At 39.3% G+C, this 19,882-nt stretch overlaps 1 long non-coding RNA gene across 1 annotated transcript; it reads left to right on the top strand.

Annotated features, from left to right (window-relative positions):
* Positions 1-973: 973 nt before the first annotated feature.
* Positions 974-19,653, top strand: LOC140003297 (uncharacterized). Its single transcript, XR_011811675.1, has 8 exons — positions 974-3,394; positions 3,969-4,111; positions 4,534-4,726; positions 8,376-8,682; positions 11,401-11,520; positions 15,544-15,632; positions 18,724-18,810; positions 19,514-19,653. It is a non-coding gene; the product is annotated as an uncharacterized lncRNA (long non-coding RNA).
* The last annotated feature ends 229 nt before the right edge of the window (positions 19,654-19,882 follow it).

Raw genomic sequence — 19,882 nt, 5'->3', positions numbered from 1 at the left:
AAAGATAGCACATTGTATTATCTGTGTTATTAAAATGTATAATGAAAAAGTGCGTTAACAAATTGCATCTTTCAAATTAATTTTTAAAGCAACACCCTCGGCTTTAATGCCCCACAAATAATGTATTCCAGATTCTCACTCCATATTAATTTGGTCTGCACAGGTACTGAGAAATATAGGATATTAATACAAGATTTTCATTAATTATTTGAGATATCTGATGATAAACTAACATAGGGGTTTGTGGCTATGGGTACAATTGCTTTGTTTCCAGCTTTACAGCAAGTTTAATTCTGAAATGTCAATTATCTACTGAATCAAAAAATACTGTAAATTATCTACCAGAATCCAGTAAACAATGCTATGCATTTGCTATTTATTTCTTTTTTTTTTTTTTTTCTCCTTACGGATTTGGCCATTGTGGGAAACCTGGGCTAGTTTTCAAGATATTTCAAGTATCTGTGAGGCAGAAGCGTCTTTCACTAGTTTTGGAGATCTTCAGCAGATTACTGTGATACCATCAAATTCACCGAGAATTCACTGAGAAAGCCTGCACAGCTTTTAAATGTGCTATATGAATCCCGACTTTCTTGGAAAGTTAATTTATGTATATGAATCCCGACTTTCTTGGAAAGTTAATTTATGTATTAACAAAGTCTCTTTTCTCTTTTCCCCTACTTCTTCAGTAAGTGTACAAACCACTGAAAAGCCTGTAGGTGATAAAAGTATCCCTTGAAATCATCTCAAATAGAATGTAGCCACAAGGTAAAATTCTTCCAAGAGCAAAAATTGGTCATGCACAATTACTTTCTGATGCACAAAATACATAGCTCAAATTTTATATTGTCATTAAATAAATAGGAACTAACAAGATGTTCTTTTGTTTGTTTGTTTGTTTTTCCTGTCCATATTACTGCATAATATGTTTTGAAAAAGTCTTCTGAGTCAATTTGGACCCAACTCAACCTTGCTTTTATTCTGTATAATGATTTACAATAATACAAAGAAGATATATGATGTTGTATTTTAGATTTCATTGCTTCTTACTTCTGCTTTGGTAGTCATGTACAAGACAACTGATGGAGTAACCAAGAGAAGCTCTTCTGCAGTAACATTGAAGAAATGTTGTACTGTAGTCTGGTCCTCACTGCTGATCTGTCATTGATGGACCAGAAAGCTTGACACAAACTCTAGACATGTCTTACCTTCTTGTTATTAAACAGAGTAAACTGCCTCCTGATTTGTTACAGGAAACATTCCACTAATGTTAACAGAGAAGAATAGCTCAGTTGGAAGGGACCTATAAAGATCATCGTGTCCAACTGCCTGGCCACTTCAGGGCTAACCAAAAGTTAAAACATATTACTAAGGTCATCTGGAACCCTCTGCAAGGCCTCTCATCCCTCCAGGAGTCAACAGCATCTCTCAGTTCAGCATCATCAGCAAAGTTGCTAGGGATACATTCAACTCCTGCATCCAGATAATTGCGAAAAATGTTGGTGAGAACTGTCCCTAGAATCGAGCCCAGGGGAACACTGCTGGTGACCGGCTACCAGTCAGATGTAGCCCCATTCACTACAATCCTTTGAGCTCTACCATCAAGCCAGTTCATCACGCTGCACAGCATGAACCTGTTTATTTTACAGCTGGAAAATTTATCCAGAAGGATGCTGTGAGTACCGAAGGCCTTACTAAAATGGAGAAAGATTACGTCCACTGCCATCCTTTCCTCCACCAAGTGTATTACTTTATCACAGAAGGAAATCAAAATACTAGGGCAGGACTTTCCCTTCATGAACCCATGACTATGTCTGATAGTTGCTTTGTTATTTAACTGCCTTTCAATATCCATTGAATAATACCTTGGTCTCTCATAAAGTCAGTGAAGCTCATTACAAAAATTGTTATGTGATATGACCAAGCATTTCTGAATCATCTCCTTTTAGAAAGCCATTTCTGAGGGCAGGAAGCACTGGCTCCTGCTTACTACGGTATGTATTCCATGGTATTCTCCTACAAAGTCCTTGGAAACAATGGCAGCTAATGAGGGCCTCTAGTGCTACTGATGCTCCTTTCAGTCCCGGTACTGTGACCCCATTATGTCACTGTGTGAATGACAGCAAATTGGTACATGTTAAAAGAAAAAAAAAAAAAAAGCAAGGTGTCGATAAAGGCATGGCTCTTTCCTCATCTCACTCAGGTCATCAGCACAGATTTACAAAGTGGTTTACTGTGCATTAGAGCCCCCTTCCTTCCTATGCCTTCCTGTTATCAGTGGTCAGCTCAGCTTTCCTGCCCACACCACCACAGCCCTGCCACTCTCTCTGTCTCCATCACAACTACATCCCTCCCCAGACGGTTAATCACCTCTCTCTGCAATCAGTTCAAGTTGTTTATCCCACTCCTGAAAGAAGATTCTACTACAAATGAAAAAGGTACAAAGTTCAAAAAATATATACTGTATGACTCAGTGGTCAGAAGGAATGGAGTTAAGTGCTGGTCTGTAAGCATTTAGTAGTCAGAACATTAATCAAATGATGTGAGGTCATCATTGTCCTCCAAGATTGACCACAGAGCAGTAAATAATACATGTTCCACACGTGAAAGTGAAGAAATAAGACTGAAATCCAGATTTTGTGTAGACTCTGGCCCTTTTGATCAGAGTTTAGTAGTTCTAAACTTCACTAAAGTCTCTGAAGATGCCAGCTGAACTCTGGAAGGGAAGCAGAGCACTTTAGATAGACGAAATAGCTGTCAGTCCTTCCATCTGTGCATTCACTACTTCAAAAGAGTACCTTCCTGCTCTCCCACGAACCCCAAATAAGAACAGGTAAATCTTCAAATAATAATTACCACAACCACTTGCTTTTTATTTTTGGTTGTGATGTTGTAATTCATTTGTCAGAACACTGAAGTGTTTATGAGAGAGAAATCCCATTTCCTTGGGCTGCTGCTCAGTCATGCTTTCACTGAGCCCCTGGGACATACACAGGCTAAGACAGAAGGGAAGTCAGAGAAGCAGAGTTAAATAATTCCTTCTTTGTGTCCATGACAGGGAGTAAGCTGTTTCACAAGATGCAAAGTTACTGACTCCTCATGCAAGCAAGGACCATGGAAAAAGCATGGACTGAGTCATGATTTGCACCCCTGTCTGAATGTATTGACTGTTTCACTGTGCACACAGGATCAAAGCAGCCAGGTGTCAGCCAGCAGCTACCTTAACTGCAGAGGCAGAAGAAATGCTGAAATGCATCACAGACACTCTTCCTTCTGACTGTGAGATGAGCTGTAATCCTGAGAGTAAGACCGGCTATGAGGCTGTGGTTCAAAGTCAAGTTATAAAGCCCAGAAACATATTCCATTCCCAGCGTGACACTAATGGAATATCTCAGTGGTGAGTGGTTGTTTCAGAGCTGTTATAAGAAAGAACATAGATATAAATGATACTTATGTGCTGCAAACTTCAAGAAAAATGACAAAGACACTGTAATTCCTGCTACGATGATTAGCTATGAGTGGAACACGCTGGTCAGTTTGGATATTTTTTGCCTGTTGAAAGTACTCACGGCACTGGGGGGAGGGGAAGAGGGGATAGGAAATTGTCCCATATTTTCTTTCTTGTGTCTGCCTTTAAAACTGAAGACACCACAAATGGAGAAGCCATCTGAAAAAAAGTAAGTCAGACCCCATTGCTCGTGTGTTTGTAACGAACATGGCAGGGCTCCTGGGTCTGGGATCATGCCTGCCCCAGCCACTGCCAGTGAAGTAAGTTCTTCCTGCAGACCTTCAGTGCCAGGGATGTGGTTGCCTTATTTTTGTTCAAAGAACTATGGATTCTGTTTAAGGCTACCAGCTGCATTCAAGACAATGTTTGTATTGGCTCACTAGCTTCTCTAAAGCTGAAATATCTGACTGTTGTGCCAAGTCTTTGATCTGACCCTTGACTTTTTTCATTCTCCTGTCTCTAGATGCTGACAAATGGGTAATAGCCCATCCAGAGGCTGAATTGCCAGGCACAGATCTGTTACCATACCTAGACAACTCATCTAATACAACGCTACGGAATTAAAATCAAAGACTTACATTGATTTTCTAGAAAGAGAAAAGCTAGGTGAGCATATTTTGCAGTCTTTCTGTATAGCCAAGAGGTTTTCTGTACAGAACATAGTGTTCCTGTGTGCCTTTTTCATAAGGCCATTGATAGTGCACCCAGACTGTGTGTGCTTTTTAGTTGTAAGAAAAATGCTGGTAAAGCTCACAGGATTTCATGATCTAAGGTATTCCACGTTATAAAATGAAAGTGGAAAGTGTATTAATTTTGGAAAATAAGTTGCCTATTGCATAAAGGCACTTTTTTTTTTTCTACTGTGAATTACTGAAACCTAATTTATATATATATTATATATATACACACACACACTGTCTCTATCGCTATCTCATCCCTGTCCTTCATCACCAGGAAAAAAAAAAAAAAAGTTTCTTGAGAAGAAAACATGTACAATTATATTTTGCTGTATTTTGCTTCACCTTTAGGTAAAGATGGATTTTCTCCCCACACCAAGGAGAAGCACAGTCACTTCTTCGCCACGGATTCTATTATCTTCTTGCCTGAAGAGCTTAGATCTATTCAACTGTGAAATAACTTGTCCCCATATTATGCAACCTTGATAATTCTCTGTTTGGCATTACTCACAGATGCTCAGGATGGGAGCATCTACAGAGGAAGGTAAGAAGTTGAACGTACCACCACAACTTTAAACTATTAAAAAAAAAATAAAAAATGTATATTTCTTAGGAAGGTGTGAAATAAGAACACAGGAAAAGTGTCTTTAAAATTTGATAAAGTGTCTTTGAAGAGAGTATGGGACATTTTTGAAGAGCAAATCCCAGTTGGCTGTGGAATTTTCCACTATGCAGCTAAGCGTTTCATGCAGGCAGAGAAATTTTTTTCCACTGTCTAGTCTCAGTAAGAAATCTAGTTTGTGTAAACACATATACACATGCTCACACATTATGGAGATGTTAGAAGCATTGCCAGAATTCAAGATGGCAGGTTGAAATGTACAGTTAACACAGTACTAAAATCCCTTTTCTTCAGTGACTGAACTTGGTATCCACCTTTGACAATCTAACACTTTAGAAGATAATTCAATTCTGGCTGTGTTTTTGTTAAACATCTTTCTGGCTTGCAGAGGAAATCTCTTCTGCCTTCTCTTGCTTGTTCTGTATTTATAGGCTGGATTAAACATTTCAAAATGTTTGGGTTGAATTTTTCATTTAAGACATGTAGGACATATATGATCCTTTCCACAGCCAAAGGCAACTGTAGGACATTACAAACATTTCAGTATTCTGTGCTTCATGGTTTCTTCTGTGTATTGTACGGGAATGTGTGAATGTGTCTGTGTGAATGAAAGGGAGTTCACATGGACGAGTAAGGCAGTAGAGATTTTTGCAGAGCCTGAACAACACCTGGGTTTGACCTTGACAACAGATTAAAGAAGTAGATTTTTGAGTTAAAGTGTCAATTGAATGAAGTTTGGAGCCGTAAACAGAAAAGAAGAAGGAAAAAAAAAAATAAAGAGCCTCACTTGATTCTTTGTACGCTCAGATTTTGTACCCAGTTACCAATAAATAGAATCATAGAATCATAGAATATCCTGAGTTGGAAGGGACCCTTAAGGATCATCAAGTCCAACTCTTGACACCGCACAGGTCTACCCAAGTTCAGACCATGTGACTAAGTGCACAGTCCAATCTCTTCTTAAATTCAGTCAGGCTCGGTGCAGTGACCACTTCCCTGGGGAGCCTGTTCCAGTGTGCAACCACTCTCTCTGTGAAGAACCCCTTCCTGATGTCCAGCCTAAACTTCCCCTGCCTCAGCTTAACTCCATTCCCGCGGGTCCTGTCGCTGGTGTTAATGGAGAAAAGGTCTCCTGCCTCTCGACACCCCCTTACGAGGAAGTTGTAGACTGCGATGAGGTCTCCCCTCAGCCTCCTCTTCTCCAGGCTGAACAGGCCCAGTGCCCTCAGCCGTTCCTCGTACGTCTTCCCCTCCAGGCCTTTCACCATCTTCGTAGCCCTCCTCTGGACACTCTCCAACAGTTTCATGTCCTTTTTATACTGTGGTGCCCAGAACTGCACACAGTACTCGAGGTGAGGCCGCACCAGCGCAGAGTAGAGCGGGACAATCACCTCCCTTGACCTACTAGCGATGCCGTGCTTGATGCACCCCAGGACACGGTTGGCCCTCCTGGCTGCCAGGGCACACTGCCGGCTCATATTCAACTTGTTGTCTACCACGACCCCCAGATCCCTCTCTTCTAGGCTGCTCTCCAGCGTCTCATCGCCCAGTCTGTACGTGCAGCCAGGGTTTCCCCGTCCCAGGTGCAGGACCCGGCACTTGCTCTTATTGAACTTCATGCGGTTGGCGATCGCCCAGCTCTCCAACCTATCCAGATCCCTCTGCAAGGCCTTTCCACCCTCATTCGAGTCCACAACTCCTCCAGAAAATAGAAATGCAACAGTTCCACCATTTTTTCCTCTTAACCAGAACACACTTGACAACACTAAATATTTATTCCTCTGCTTGGGTCAAAATAGATACTACAGCCCATATCCTTCCAGGCATTCTCATCCTATCATCCTAAAATAGCATTTTATCCTTCTGCTTTCCTGTTGATATTACATCCAGAGTCTAACAATATCTTGAACATAGTCCAATTCTGACATTTCAAATGTGAGCAGATTTAGTCTGTTTTTCAGAATACTTTATAGTGAACCACACAAAGACAAATCAATAACCCTGCCCCAGTCTCCAGCTAGATTTTTCACCTTGTTTCAAACCAATGTTTTAGACCAGGACATAGTTTACTATGAATACTAGTATATGAATATAGAGTATACAAGAAGGAGAATGTATGTTAGTACTTGGAGTGACTGGAAGCTGAGAAGTGTATAAAGTTGATGAAATTTTTGCAGATGGAAAGTTAAATAGCAGTGACTATAAGAGATGTGTTAAATGAAGGCATATTGGTATTTGTATGGAGCCTGAAGCTAAAACAGATTACACTTTTTTGAGGAGAATGTGTCTGTGTTCTGTGATTCCTTTCCCATCTACCCCCATGATGTCAGCTGGGCATTCCCGAGCACAGGAATGCCAATGGACATACCTAGATCTCCAAGAGATTTCTGTTTTTGATCCTGTTCTTTTTCAAGAGTTTAACATATTCTCTAAAATAGTTTAAATGCTAGATGCTGCTGTTTCAATTGGTTCTTTAGAAAATCATTTTACTATATACAATATTTTTCATTCCTTCAATAATTAAAAAAAAAAAGATTGTTTTTATGTCTTTCTGCCAAAATACCGAGAACATTTGAACAGGTAAAATATACCCTTGACAAGCAAGAACATTTTAAAAGAATATGGTTCTCTGTTGCATTACACAATGCTGTTAACAATTATAAAAACCAATTCCAAACATACTCTGAAAGGTTTTTAAGGAATTTGGCAGTTTACAATGTTCACCTATATAAAAGCAGAGTAATTTTATGAATTGACTGATTCAGACAATGACTTTTGGGACCACTAGAAATTTACTTCATCAAATTAGAGCTATTGAGATCATAGTTCAACAAGCCACCAGCTGTGGGAAGCCCATCTCCTGCACCAGTTGAGTTTCTTGAATCACTCAAGTTGTTCTGCTGAGAGCGTGTGCTTAAATATCTTGCTGAGTCATGAACCGTACATTTTTCTAAGAGTATTTATGGTGTTAACTTACGCTGATTAATCAGCAAGGTACCAAAGCATTTTATGAATGGATTAGATTTGCTCTAGAAAAGAATAAAACACAAATAAATTCATATGCTAAATAGTGATAGTTATATCACACTTGATTCATTGTTAATTCAGTGAATACTGAAGTGGGAGTGAAAAGTTGTTGCCACCTGGAAGGGGACTTCCACTTTGTGTACGACAAATAAATATTTCTACATCAATCCTCCTCATCATCAGAGCAAAGCCTGTGACCCACCACTTCAACACAATCACCAGTCTCTTAATTTGATTTTAGAGTTGAAGTCCTGAGGGACAAAATTAATAGCGTGCTGGAGACAGTGCAAGTATTGTGAGGTCTTCCCTTTGTGAGAAAATGTACTGCGTGATGTAGTACTTCAACATGGAAAATGGACTTTGTGACTTCTGCAAAGTCATAATCTTACTCTTAATGCTTTGGTAGTCTAATTAATGTAAATACACAAGTCTAAATAATTGCTTTGGGGTCATCTTAATTAGAACTTCCATCTTTTAATTGGCAGAGAGATTAATTAAGATATACCCTCAACCATCTACTAAATATCCCTTATATTTTATGAAGAATTATTCCAGATCTACTCAAATACAGACCAAGAATACTAATCCTACTTCACCCTTCCACTCTGCTGCTGGTAATGCTAAGAAGAAAAACCTTCTTGCATGTGTATGCTAAATCACAGAGAAACTCTGGCACCTGGCTCCCTGCTTTTACAGTGCATGGATGAGCTATGGAAGAACTGGCTGTCACCACTGTAAGCCCTTCCCTGGATGAGCATTAGATGTGTCCAAGCGTTGTCAACTGCTGCCGGCCCCTGGAAGAGGAGCTGCAGGCCTGCAGCCATGGCAGGATGCCTAGGATATTCTCTGGGGTAAGGAGCTTAAAGCATGGCTGATGTGAGGGGGTTTTATGCACAGAACATGTGAGTTCTGATGGACTCCACAAAGTCAGCACTATAATTTGGGATGAGTACATCTGCACTGAGTCCTGGGGGAAAATGTGAAAGCCAAAAAAACTGGAAGGTGGCAACTCCAACCATGGGTTTCTGAAAGGTTTAAGTAATTCTGCACCCATTTACAGCCAATCCTGGGTGCTGATGTTCAGTTTCTGTTCTTCAATTCAGATGGGGCTCGGGTAGAGCTCTTAGGACAAACTAAAGCCAGGCTGCTTTTGAGTGCACATAGCACTTATTCAGTCCAGGGAGAGGCATGCCTCTGCATAAAAATTGAATTTTTCTGATGAAAAATGAAATCTTAACTACCAACCTATGGCAAATAATTCCTCTTCTGCTACCAATCATGCAAAGAGCTCTCAAGATAGTCTGGTGTCAGAGTGATTAAATGTAGTTGAAATGCTTGTGGAGCAAAGAGACTAGTTAGCAGATTTGTTGCCAAATCAGATACTTCTTGATTAAACACTAGAACAAAAAGTCAACATTTCCTCTTTCCAATAGGGATTCTGTCTTGTCCAGTCAACGTTAAGATGAAAAATGTGCCCAAGAGTGTTGAGTTATACTTTAACAAATGGTGTCTTTTGAAATCCCATTTACACAGGAGGTGTGATCCCACCAGAACTCCTCCATCACCTTAGAGAAAGCCAGGAAAGCAGATGAGTTGAGATTGCTGCTGGAGGATATGGTTTCTATTAGTGTTTTCCTCAGAGGAGAATGTATAAATAACTCACTCATGGACTGGTACAATCTGTCGGGGGGGCAGCAGTTATATAAATATGTTCCTCCTGTTTCTCTCTCACCAAAAATAACCCATTTCTACCACAGCTGCATACAAAAAAATAGGTAAGTTAGAAGGTAGGATTGAGACTTTTTTGCACAACAGATTCAGACTTCTGCAGAACAGCACAGAAACTACAACTGTGTATAGTCTTTTTTTTTTTTTCTAATAATACTGCACATACCCTGCCATGAAAAGAAACACATTTCTAGTATTTCCTGCAAACATAGATTTTAGATTTAGAAACAAAAAAAATACATTACACTACCAGATAAAATTATGGAAAATATGCTGCTTAACCTGTGAAGCCAGGCACACTGTATTAACGTTGTATAGCAAAGAAATAGTATAAAACAAAACCACTATGTTAATAAAAATATATTTGCCTTCCAAATTATTTTGGTAATCCAATGAAGCCTGAATTAGCAATGTACCTTCATTACTGCACTGAAGTCAGGTCAGAATGTTTATTACTTTTAAGTCAGATCTTTATTACTTTTTCATTAAAAACAAAATAAAGCATATTTTGTCTCACGCTTTGCTAATCAAAAGAGATGACAGAGTTCAATGTATATGATGTGATCCAGCTGGCTTTTTTTTTTTTTCCCTCAATATTGAAATGCTGCTAAATGCTTAGATTAAAAACGTGCTAGAGCAACCTACCTGCACCTATCCTGCCCCAACAAAATCTGTGTGAGGAGTGACTCTAGACCATTAATAGTGGGGACAGAGGATATTTCTGTTGTGGAAGCAATGTGTGTGTGTACTTGTGTGTGTGTGAGACAGAGGGAGACCACACCTCTACTTTTCTGAAGTGCAGACTTGAGGAAAAAACAGAGAGGGGAAAAAACAAACAAACACGAGAGGACATTTCAGCCTGGCAGACCAACATAAAGAAGCTGTGAGCACTCTGAGCAGAGATGCTGCTTCTTGTTTGATTCCTCCAGCATTGAAGGAAACATGTCTGTTTTCTTAAAAAAAAAAAAGAAAACACAGGTCTGCTTCAAAGAGCCACCAGCTTCCAGCACCAGTTTCTTCTCCTAGGCAGAACAGCCTGGAAAATCCTGAATGTGTCACTGAATGCTCAGGTCAAAGGAGCAATTGTTGCTTCCAAGCTCTTGTCATCTAAGTGCCACTACTAAGACAAAGGCCTCTGAAGGATCCTGGCAGTGGGGGACCACCCACAGGCCGTTTGAAAAAAATAAAAGTAGTCCAATGAGGAGTGTAATTCTATTTCATTTTCTGAAATGGAGATATCCGTCCTCACCTCCTGATTGCCCAGAGTAATTCCAGCATTGTGGCAACATGTTCCTTTACCCCTGGGCAACATAAGGTGCCTTAACTGGAATGTTTCCCCCCCAGGGAAATGAAATACAAGCAGATCAGGGTTATGAGTGAAAGCCACTCATTAGAAATCTTCTCATCTACAACCTTCCCTCTCCTCTGGGTATAAATATCCCTTCTCCAACACAGTCCTCAGGCACTAAATCCTGCAGGGCAGTATCAGTATGTCACAGCGATGAGCTATAGCCAAGTGTGTGACTTACACCAGGCTAATCCTGTGAGGGGCTGTAGAGTTGCTCTGCCACAACCCAGCTGTCCTGAAATGATATAACAGATAATAAAACTAAGACTGGTACCGAATAAAAGTTACCCTTAGGAAATATGTATGGGACTATTTTTTGAAACAGAACCATAGCCTTCTTTGATTCCTCACCAAACAGAAAACATGTTCAAGCTAGAAGAGAAATAAGTAGCAGTTTCCAAAATCATTGTTTTTCTGCTTAAAGACAGTTAGTGACAATCTGTACATTTGTAATGGATCTACACTTTTATGTAGGCTTTTGTCTGTCTTAAAGGACCTGGATAAGTAAAGGACAGCAATGTGAGAGCATGTTGAATGGCTGCGTCCCTGCACCCAGAGACTCCAGCAATAAGGATGACCTCTTCAGGACCATATAGATACTGCTTAGCATCTTGTAAGTATACACAGCTGAGCTCCAGACATCCTGTTTAGACCTTCTGGTTAAGAAGTTGCAAGGAATCAACCACAGAAGTCTGTTTGTTAACAGTTTGAAGAGGTCTCAAGTTCTGAAACCAGTCATATCTCTTTTGTTCTGTTTTTGCTAACAAAAGCGTTTTGAAGTAGAAATTCAGATTCCCCTTCTGCCAAGACTGCTTGATTTTGGTTAAAGCTGAAGAAAACTGAAAGCTAATTATTTCCTGCTTCAAGCACAGTAGAGAGTTTATTGGAATGTTCCCTATAATCCTATCAGAAGTGTTATAGGAACTCAGTAATAAATGAGCTGCCAATTAATTAAGTGTCATATAGACAGACCACTCCAGAAATTGTTGGTTTCTTTTTTTCCCCCTCCTGCATCAAATCAGTTGTTACAAATCAGGAAGAAGGTATTCACTGGAGTTTAATTCAAAACATTATGATTGCAGAATATTTCACTCAGGGTGAAATTCATCCTGAGTGAATTAATGTTAAAAACTAAGTAGAAATATGATTAGTTCCACCGTTAAAATGTAATTTATTTGGGTACAGTTCTTGCACTTGCATTTTTTTTTTATTTAGGCATTCTAAAAATGGGTAACATACAATTGGAACTTCCGTCATTTTTAATAGGATTTTTAATAACATCTCTCCCTAATTGCATTTAAATTACATTTTAGAGCATTAACATTCATTCTTCATCAAGACAATCTGAAATACAACCGCATCTTCTTGTGTGTCAGGAGGGAAAAGAGGGTGATTGTTTTTTGCAGATGTTAGTAGTAGGATGAAAGGGCCATTTTCAAACCATTTACTTATTTTAAGCCAGTTTAATACAGGTGTTTTGGAATTGGAAGCTGTGCTCTGAAAGAAATCCATGTGGACACTTTTCTGCTTTACTCAGCTAAATACACATTTGCAAGGCAAAAAAAAAAAAAAAAAAAAAAAAAGGCTGCTGCATAGTTTAAAGAAAACTGGCCTAAGTGTATTCATTCAGTGACACTACTAAGAAGATACTAAGGGATAAGGGTAAAATATATTAACTATGCCATGAAGATACCTCTTTGGGATGCTCTGTGTTAAGTACGCTGTGGGGAACTCATGAAAGGGGAGCAACCTGTTTGGTTTTGCTCTGGGACATTGACTGCCGGGTAGCAAGTGTACTGTGTGTTAGTATCTCAGCTGCTCCATGTGCTAGATAAGGCAACTTATTGTGATACTTGTGTGGGGATGCTCAGAGGTGCAAAGAGAGGCCTAGTGCAGACATTCTTGAATCATCTGTGCTTCGGGTCTCTTGTTTTCCACGAAACTCTGCTGGCTTGTATACCTAATATGCAGCAGCAAAATCTTGATGACGTTTACTGAGTTCCTGATGAGTGGCAGCTCAAGCAAATAAAAAGACTTTAAGAATGGCAAAAAGAAAGGAAAAATGTTCCTTTGCTACCTAAAAAGATTTCATACAGGATAATCAAAGACAAACAGAAGGATAGATGTAGATGTGTATGGTGTTTTATACCTGAGCTAAGACTGAGGATACTGAAAATGCTGATTGGCACAACAACTCCTGCCGCTGGCCATGCTAAGCCTTTACAATAACTTGGGGCATGGTTTTGGATTTGTAAGGCAGTATCAAGAATTCATTGAAATAGACCGTGCTTGGAATATGGAATAAAATGTCTGTGTAAGAAAATTTCCACGGACTTACTAACAAGACAGAGAAGAGAAACGACAAAAGAAAACAAACAAAAATTCGTCATTCCTACCACTCAAATTAAAAATGTGTCTTCTCATCTCAACAGACTGACACTAGTAAAACAGATGACACTGATTCCTGAAGTCCCTCCAGCACATTGCCAAGTAGCAAAGTTGTCTTTTAAAATAATGCCATTTGCAAGCACATCCAAGAAGTATCACTGAATAACCAGGAAAACAAAAGTCTGTTCCTTTTGTCCTGGTGTTGCAGGCTTTCCTGAGCCAGTCAGGTACTGACAGAATTGCAGCCTGGGATCCAGAGCTAGAAAAAGGGAGGAGGCTGGACAGGAAGGCTGACAGTGTGGCAGGAGAAGCAAACACTCTCTCAGGCTGCATTGCTCTTGCCCAATATCCTGCAGAGCCAGAGGGCTGCAAGAGGCAGGTGCTGCTTATTCTCCCCATGGAAAGAGCAAGGCTGAACACACCAAGTGCTCTGGGTAGGACAGCTAAACCCCAGGATCTGGTGCATCAGCATCTGTGTTTTATCCTCACAGTTACTTGGCTGTGCATGCCACTTTTAAGCTTAAGTTCCTGCTTGGGAAGTCATTGTTAAAACATTTTTATCCTGAACCTGTGTTGCTGCCTGCTTTGACATGGAAAGCTACAAAGGCTGAGCTTAAAGACATTGGTCTGTCTACCTTTATCTCCACTCACAGCAACCCCACCTTGAGCGTAAGTCTCAGCAGCTGGTAGATTTTGAAACATTGTGCACAGCCCTTGCTTTGAAGCTTATCCCTGGTAAGAAATAACTCATTGAAATCTCCCACTAAGGCACCAACTTCCCTCATCAAATATTCTTTATGAGTGTTCTTTATGATTTTCTTCCCCTATAATTTATACTGGAGAATATAATACCCAACAAAAATTAATAACAGCATCCCCTGAACACTTTGTGGTCAAACTGATCCAACTTTCTGTTAATGGTCCTTGTGTCTGACTTACCATTGTTTCTGACTGCCTTCCAGTCATTTATGTGTGCAGCCTGCACTGCCAGCATGGCTGGAAAATCTTGTATTTGTTTAGAGAAGCAAAATTGGAAGAAAAAAATCTCATGGGCAAATTCACAGAGGAAGAAACTTAGAAGCAAAACTAAGAACTGTATTTAAAATTTAATCCAGGATTTTAAGTGTTTATTCTGTCTACAGTTTGGCATAACCGACAATTGTTGATTGCCTGAGCCTTCACTAATGTTGGAGTAATGTGGAAAAACGACTCGATTGTTTTCTGAGATGAAGACTGCTTTGTTTGCTGGCCTGCCCATATTCTTACTACATTTGCTTTCCATGGTAGTGCCAGGTGAAAACAGGAAGAGATGAATATTTACAGGGAACACCGCTTAGAGAGACAGTCAGAGGACTACACAGGCATTTATATATATACCAGTTGGGGAATGGCAGTCATATTCATCTCATAAAAGGCTGAAGCTTGTGAGCTGCAGGACATGTAGCCTCATCTGCTCTTCAGGTACCCATTATCCAGGTGTTTCTTCAATTTAAAAAAACACGGTTAAAAGGACTGTTTATACTCTTGCCACAAAGACATTACTCATACATAGCTATTAGTCATAACTGACGGAGCCCTTTTTTAAAATTGCAGGCAGCTAAGTTTTGGGGAGCTCGTTGTCTTTTTTTTTTTTTTTTTTTCTCTTATGAAGTGGCAATGAAAATGGCTGGTGCTTTCAGAGGGTATGGCAGTGGTGGTGCAGTCATACCAACCAAGCTGTAACGAAGAATGACATTTGGGTCAGAGAAGGGCTGGTACTGCATTAATTGTTTATCTGCATGGATTTCCATTGAATTAGTTCTGTTTTAGTGTCTAGATATATTTGACACATCTATTTTGATTTTAAATGTACTGTCCAGAAGACTGCAAGTGCTGACAATATTTAAAAAGGCATTTTAAAGACAAAAGACACCCATGTTAGGGAGAAGTGATGCCTTAAGAGAATGACACCAGAATGACACCAATTAGCTTATGAAATAAGAGCAGCCTTGTAATGGACATGTACAATAACAGGGACACTTGTTACCTCTTGAATAACTGGGTTAATTGATTATACAGTTAGATTATAGTCTGATCCAAGGCATAAATCAGAGGACTTTTGTTTGAATTGCAGCATGTCTTTTAAGAAAAAAACAATCCCAACTTTATTTTTATATCGTTTCAAAATCCTTAAGAAATTCAGGAAAGGCTGCCAATAATATGAAATATGAAAGATACTCTTTCCCTTTGTCTCTCTGTCTCTCTTTAGAGATATAGAAGCCTGCATTGGAGAGAGTCTGCAGTTCTTTCCCTGGTAGCAAAGAGGAGCTACTCCAGCTGAGAATTGGTGTACTAGAGGTAAGTAAGACTCAGCTGGGAAGGAAACATCCTCTGTAACACCATCAAGTGATAAAAGCTATGGGCTCTGGATTTTACTAGCCTTTTAATCTCTTATTTTTCAACCTTTTGAAGAAAAAGCTTCACATATTTTTGAACCCACTGGCATGTTCTTATGAACTGTTAAGAGTGTAAAAGAATTTTGTGCTGCGGTTTGTGTAACTTAAATTCACTATGAAAGCTTGTGGGAAGAGCAAGCCTGGGACCAGAGATAAAACTGATAGAGAGACCTGCTAGAAATAACTGTGTAGAGCTTCAAGACTCCAGAGTGGGCAGTAGTTGGTATCTTACATTGGATCATAAATTATTTCAATCACTTTCACTCGGTCCCCTGTGCAGCCTTACAATTAAAAAGTACATTATTATCGCTCTCAAAAACCCATCAGAGGTAGAAAGAGGAGAAACTATTACTTATTAGACTGGATGGATACAGTAGGGAAAACCAGACATACAAGCTGCTCTTCAAGTGTTGATGGAAAGTGGGTACAAATTTTGGTGACTTCTGGGTTCTGAATGTCAGTATGCACACTGTTAGATATCTTTCTGTTTTAATTCATTTGTATAGTTAGTAGATCTGATGAAATACTGAGGCTAAAATTAACTGAAATATTCTAAAATTGTATAGAATTTAAAGTCATGCAATTACAATTGGCTTTTCCCCAGTTATGCCCATTTTTTTTAAGCCCTCCTTGTTTCTAGAGGATTTTCAACAATGCTGTGAAGCCCGTCGAGAAGTTCTGACGTACTGTCACAGAACTCTACAGTAATCAGAGGTGTTTTTCATTACTAGAAACCAACCCTGGGAATGACTAGAAATAACTATAACATTGTGTTTAATTTTGTGCGAAATGCATTTGAAAAATTAGTGTGTTGATTACACATATCAAAGTGTAGATTACTGAGAAAGAAGATGGTAGTATTAATCGGTATTTTCTTAAGCTTTGGTAATGCAAATTCAACAATGAGTGCAAATAAGTGAAAGTAGAAGCATGGGTGTCCTTATCAAAACAGAAAAGCTGCCAAAACTCTGACATCAAAGCAGTCCCTGCTCAGTGGCTACCCAGTGTCAACCATTCGGCCCTTTGAACACAAAATACAGAGTAAATGGGATAGAAAACAACCGGGCACTGACAATGAACAGCAGACAAAGGTGAGGTGTCCGTGACCAAAAAAGATATGTGTGTGTGAAAATGTGCATTTCTCTGCAGGTCTTTGCAAATATCAAAGTTCTGTGTTTCACTGTATAGAATAAAAGGACAAAAAATCTAAGGCTTGTGATCATGTTTTAAAATGTTTGAGACTCGAAACACTTTTGTTTGAAGAGGCAAACTACTGCAGCACTTTCATATTTGTGATACACCACCCAGTGTTATTTGGACATCATCAAATCATTTTACAGTCTCAAAATATTTTTCAGAGATACAGCCTGAAATTGGAAGATGATGTTCAGGCATTTTTTTTTTCCTCTAGCATGTGGCAATTATGATGAATCAGAGTTTATTCTGTGTTCTGTTGATCACCATAGTAACCTGTACTCCCTGCATTTAATAGGAAACAAAAAGTTATTTACTTGACAGGGATGGAGTTCTGGGAAGCACTGGTTTACGAACACTGGCAAAATATTTTAATGGCACTATTTGCTTCTCTCAGGTGGTTATGTTTACCTGTAATTGGATCTTCATCCGTCATACAGACTTCACAAGAAGAAATTTATTGTACTGAAAATGCATTAATTAGGAACACAGCTATTTCCTACTCTTATCTGTCATCATATAAAGCTAGACAGGGCCTTATTCAGTCCAAACTACTTAAATATATGTAAAGCATAGTAAAGGTACATTGCTAGCCTGTTTGGCTTGTTTTGTATTCTCAGGAACCAAAGAGATTCCTAAACTGCAAACAAGAGATAGCAATTGCTTACTGGTATTGAATGAAATCATTGCTATTTAGCATCAGACCTCTTCGGGTCTTTTTTATTATTTTTTTTTTTTCCATCCAAAACTGTCATATTGCCTGTCAAACTTTAATAGTTCCTTTGGTAAAGTAAATTGATTTACTTTATGAAATGACTTTTAGTGGGTTAATGGATCTTTCTGACTGGTTACTCTTACCATGAGATACAGACCAGGTTCTTAAAAGCGGCCTTGCATAATGCAGAGATGGTACAGGGGGCAATAACTGGCATCCACTGTGGGACAGAGGAAGCTGAGGGGAGCTGAAGAGCTAATTCTGCCCAGCCCCTTTCTCTGTGGGACTCAGGCACCAAATCTAGCTTCTAAATGAACTGCACCTTCAGCAAAATTTAGAGTGCAAGCTGTATGGAAACTAGGGCGATCGCTTGTGCAGTTTTCTTTTGTGAAGAGAGTTTCTGCATTTTCAGTACCCTGTTGGAAACTTCCCATAATATGACATAATCTCAGAGAAGTTGATAAAGCAATTCATCAGGAGAAGATGCAGCCATTACATCTCTAACCACCTCTAGCCGCAATGAATCGTTTGTTATTGAACTTCATTATTACAATCACACATTACTGAGGAAGTCTCTGTTCCCTCAAGCATTTGCGTATTCTACCTACCTTTTGTTAAACATTTTATCATGCTGCAGTGAACTGTATTTTAAAACGCATACAAATTTAAAGCTTATATTTCACTAGTTCTGAAGGGACCATTTTACTCAGAAGGGTGCAGTTCTTCCTTCTATCTCAGGAAAAATTTTGATTTTAACTTTGAGACATTAAAATGTCCTGAAAAAAAAATGATGGTAGAACCATCTATTAATTCAAAACTTTTATTTTATTGGGATCACAAGGCTAACGTTCAATATAGTTATTTCACATACTTAAATAGACATTATTTCCTATAGTAGCAGAAGCAATCAGTACTAAGCATCAAACAGCATGTGTGTATTAATTGTACAAAAATACACTATCGCATTCATATTATCAAATAGGTTTTTCTAACCTCTATTCTTAGGAATGCAATTTGGAGGATGTGCGTATGTGTGAAATGAGCTATTATTAACACTTCAGCTGTGTGTGTGTTGTCACTGCAGGCTACCAGTGTTGCTGAAGTAATAATTTGGTCATATCAGAGGATGGAAAATAGGATCTTCAACGCACTATTCAGAAGGAATTACTGAGTAAGCCCATTGTGTGGTTTTTGTTTTTGTTTTGTTTTTGTTTTTATCTTTTTCTTGCTAAGATATTAGACATCATACCTGGATATTATCTCATAAATACCACACACGGAATACTTACGAGATAGATAAGGGAGGACTGCTAGCACATGCAAAAATCAGAGACACTGGAAGTTAGGAAATGTTACCTGTGATGACAGATGCATTTTTCTAGCATAATGAGCTACTGGGAATGCAGTAGTTTTGCTCTACTAAACAGTTCTTCAAAGATTGGTGATGGTTTTTGTTCTAAAATCCTGCAGAAGAGAGGGGCCTGGGGATGGTGTGTTTAATGGTTTAATTTTGGAGACTAGGTTCAGATTTTTGAGCAGCTTTTATAGCAAGCTAACACTGGATCGTGTCTACTTGAAATGCTAATGTAAATGAAAAGATACAGAAGCCTTATTTTCAAATTTATTTAAAGCAAGTCTATATAGTCAGGCTCACAAAGAGACTGGCTTGCAATAGGCATGCTCCAAAATGACCAACACAAACTAGTTCTAAGCAGGAACCATAAAGTTATGGCCAAGCTATTAAGCCCCACCTTACCTCCTGTAGAAGCAGAAGTAATCACTACTAGGCATCAAACAGTACGTGGGTATTAATCGTATAAAAAGGTTTTCACATTCATATTATCAAAACCGTTTTTTCTAATTTGTATTTTTAGAAATGCAATTTGGAAGATATACATATGTGAAATGACTGCAAGAGTCCCGCAAAGCTCAACAAGGAGAAGTACAGAGTCCTATGAGTCCTGGTGGACATGAGGTTGAACATAAGTAAGCAATGTGCCCATAGTACTCTTGGCTTCATTAGGCAAAGTATCTCCAGCAGGTGAAGAGAGAAGCTCCTTCCTTTCTACTCAGACGTGGTGAGGCCACACCTGGAGTGCTGTGTCCAGTTCTGGGCTCCCCAAAGAGAGACCTAGACATAAAGGGAAGGGTCCAATGTAGGGCCGCCAAGATCAACTTGAGCACCTCTCCTCTGAGGAGAGGCTGAGACGGTTGGGACTATTCAGCCTGGAGAACAGGAGGCT

This window comes from Anas platyrhynchos, chromosome 10 (genome assembly GCF_047663525.1).
Source record: "Anas platyrhynchos isolate ZD024472 breed Pekin duck chromosome 10, IASCAAS_PekinDuck_T2T, whole genome shotgun sequence".
Classification (NCBI taxonomy): Eukaryota; Metazoa; Chordata; class Aves; order Anseriformes; family Anatidae; genus Anas; species Anas platyrhynchos.
The sequence above is the reverse complement of the archived record's forward strand: the minus strand, read 5'-3'. Positions and strand labels throughout refer to the sequence as shown.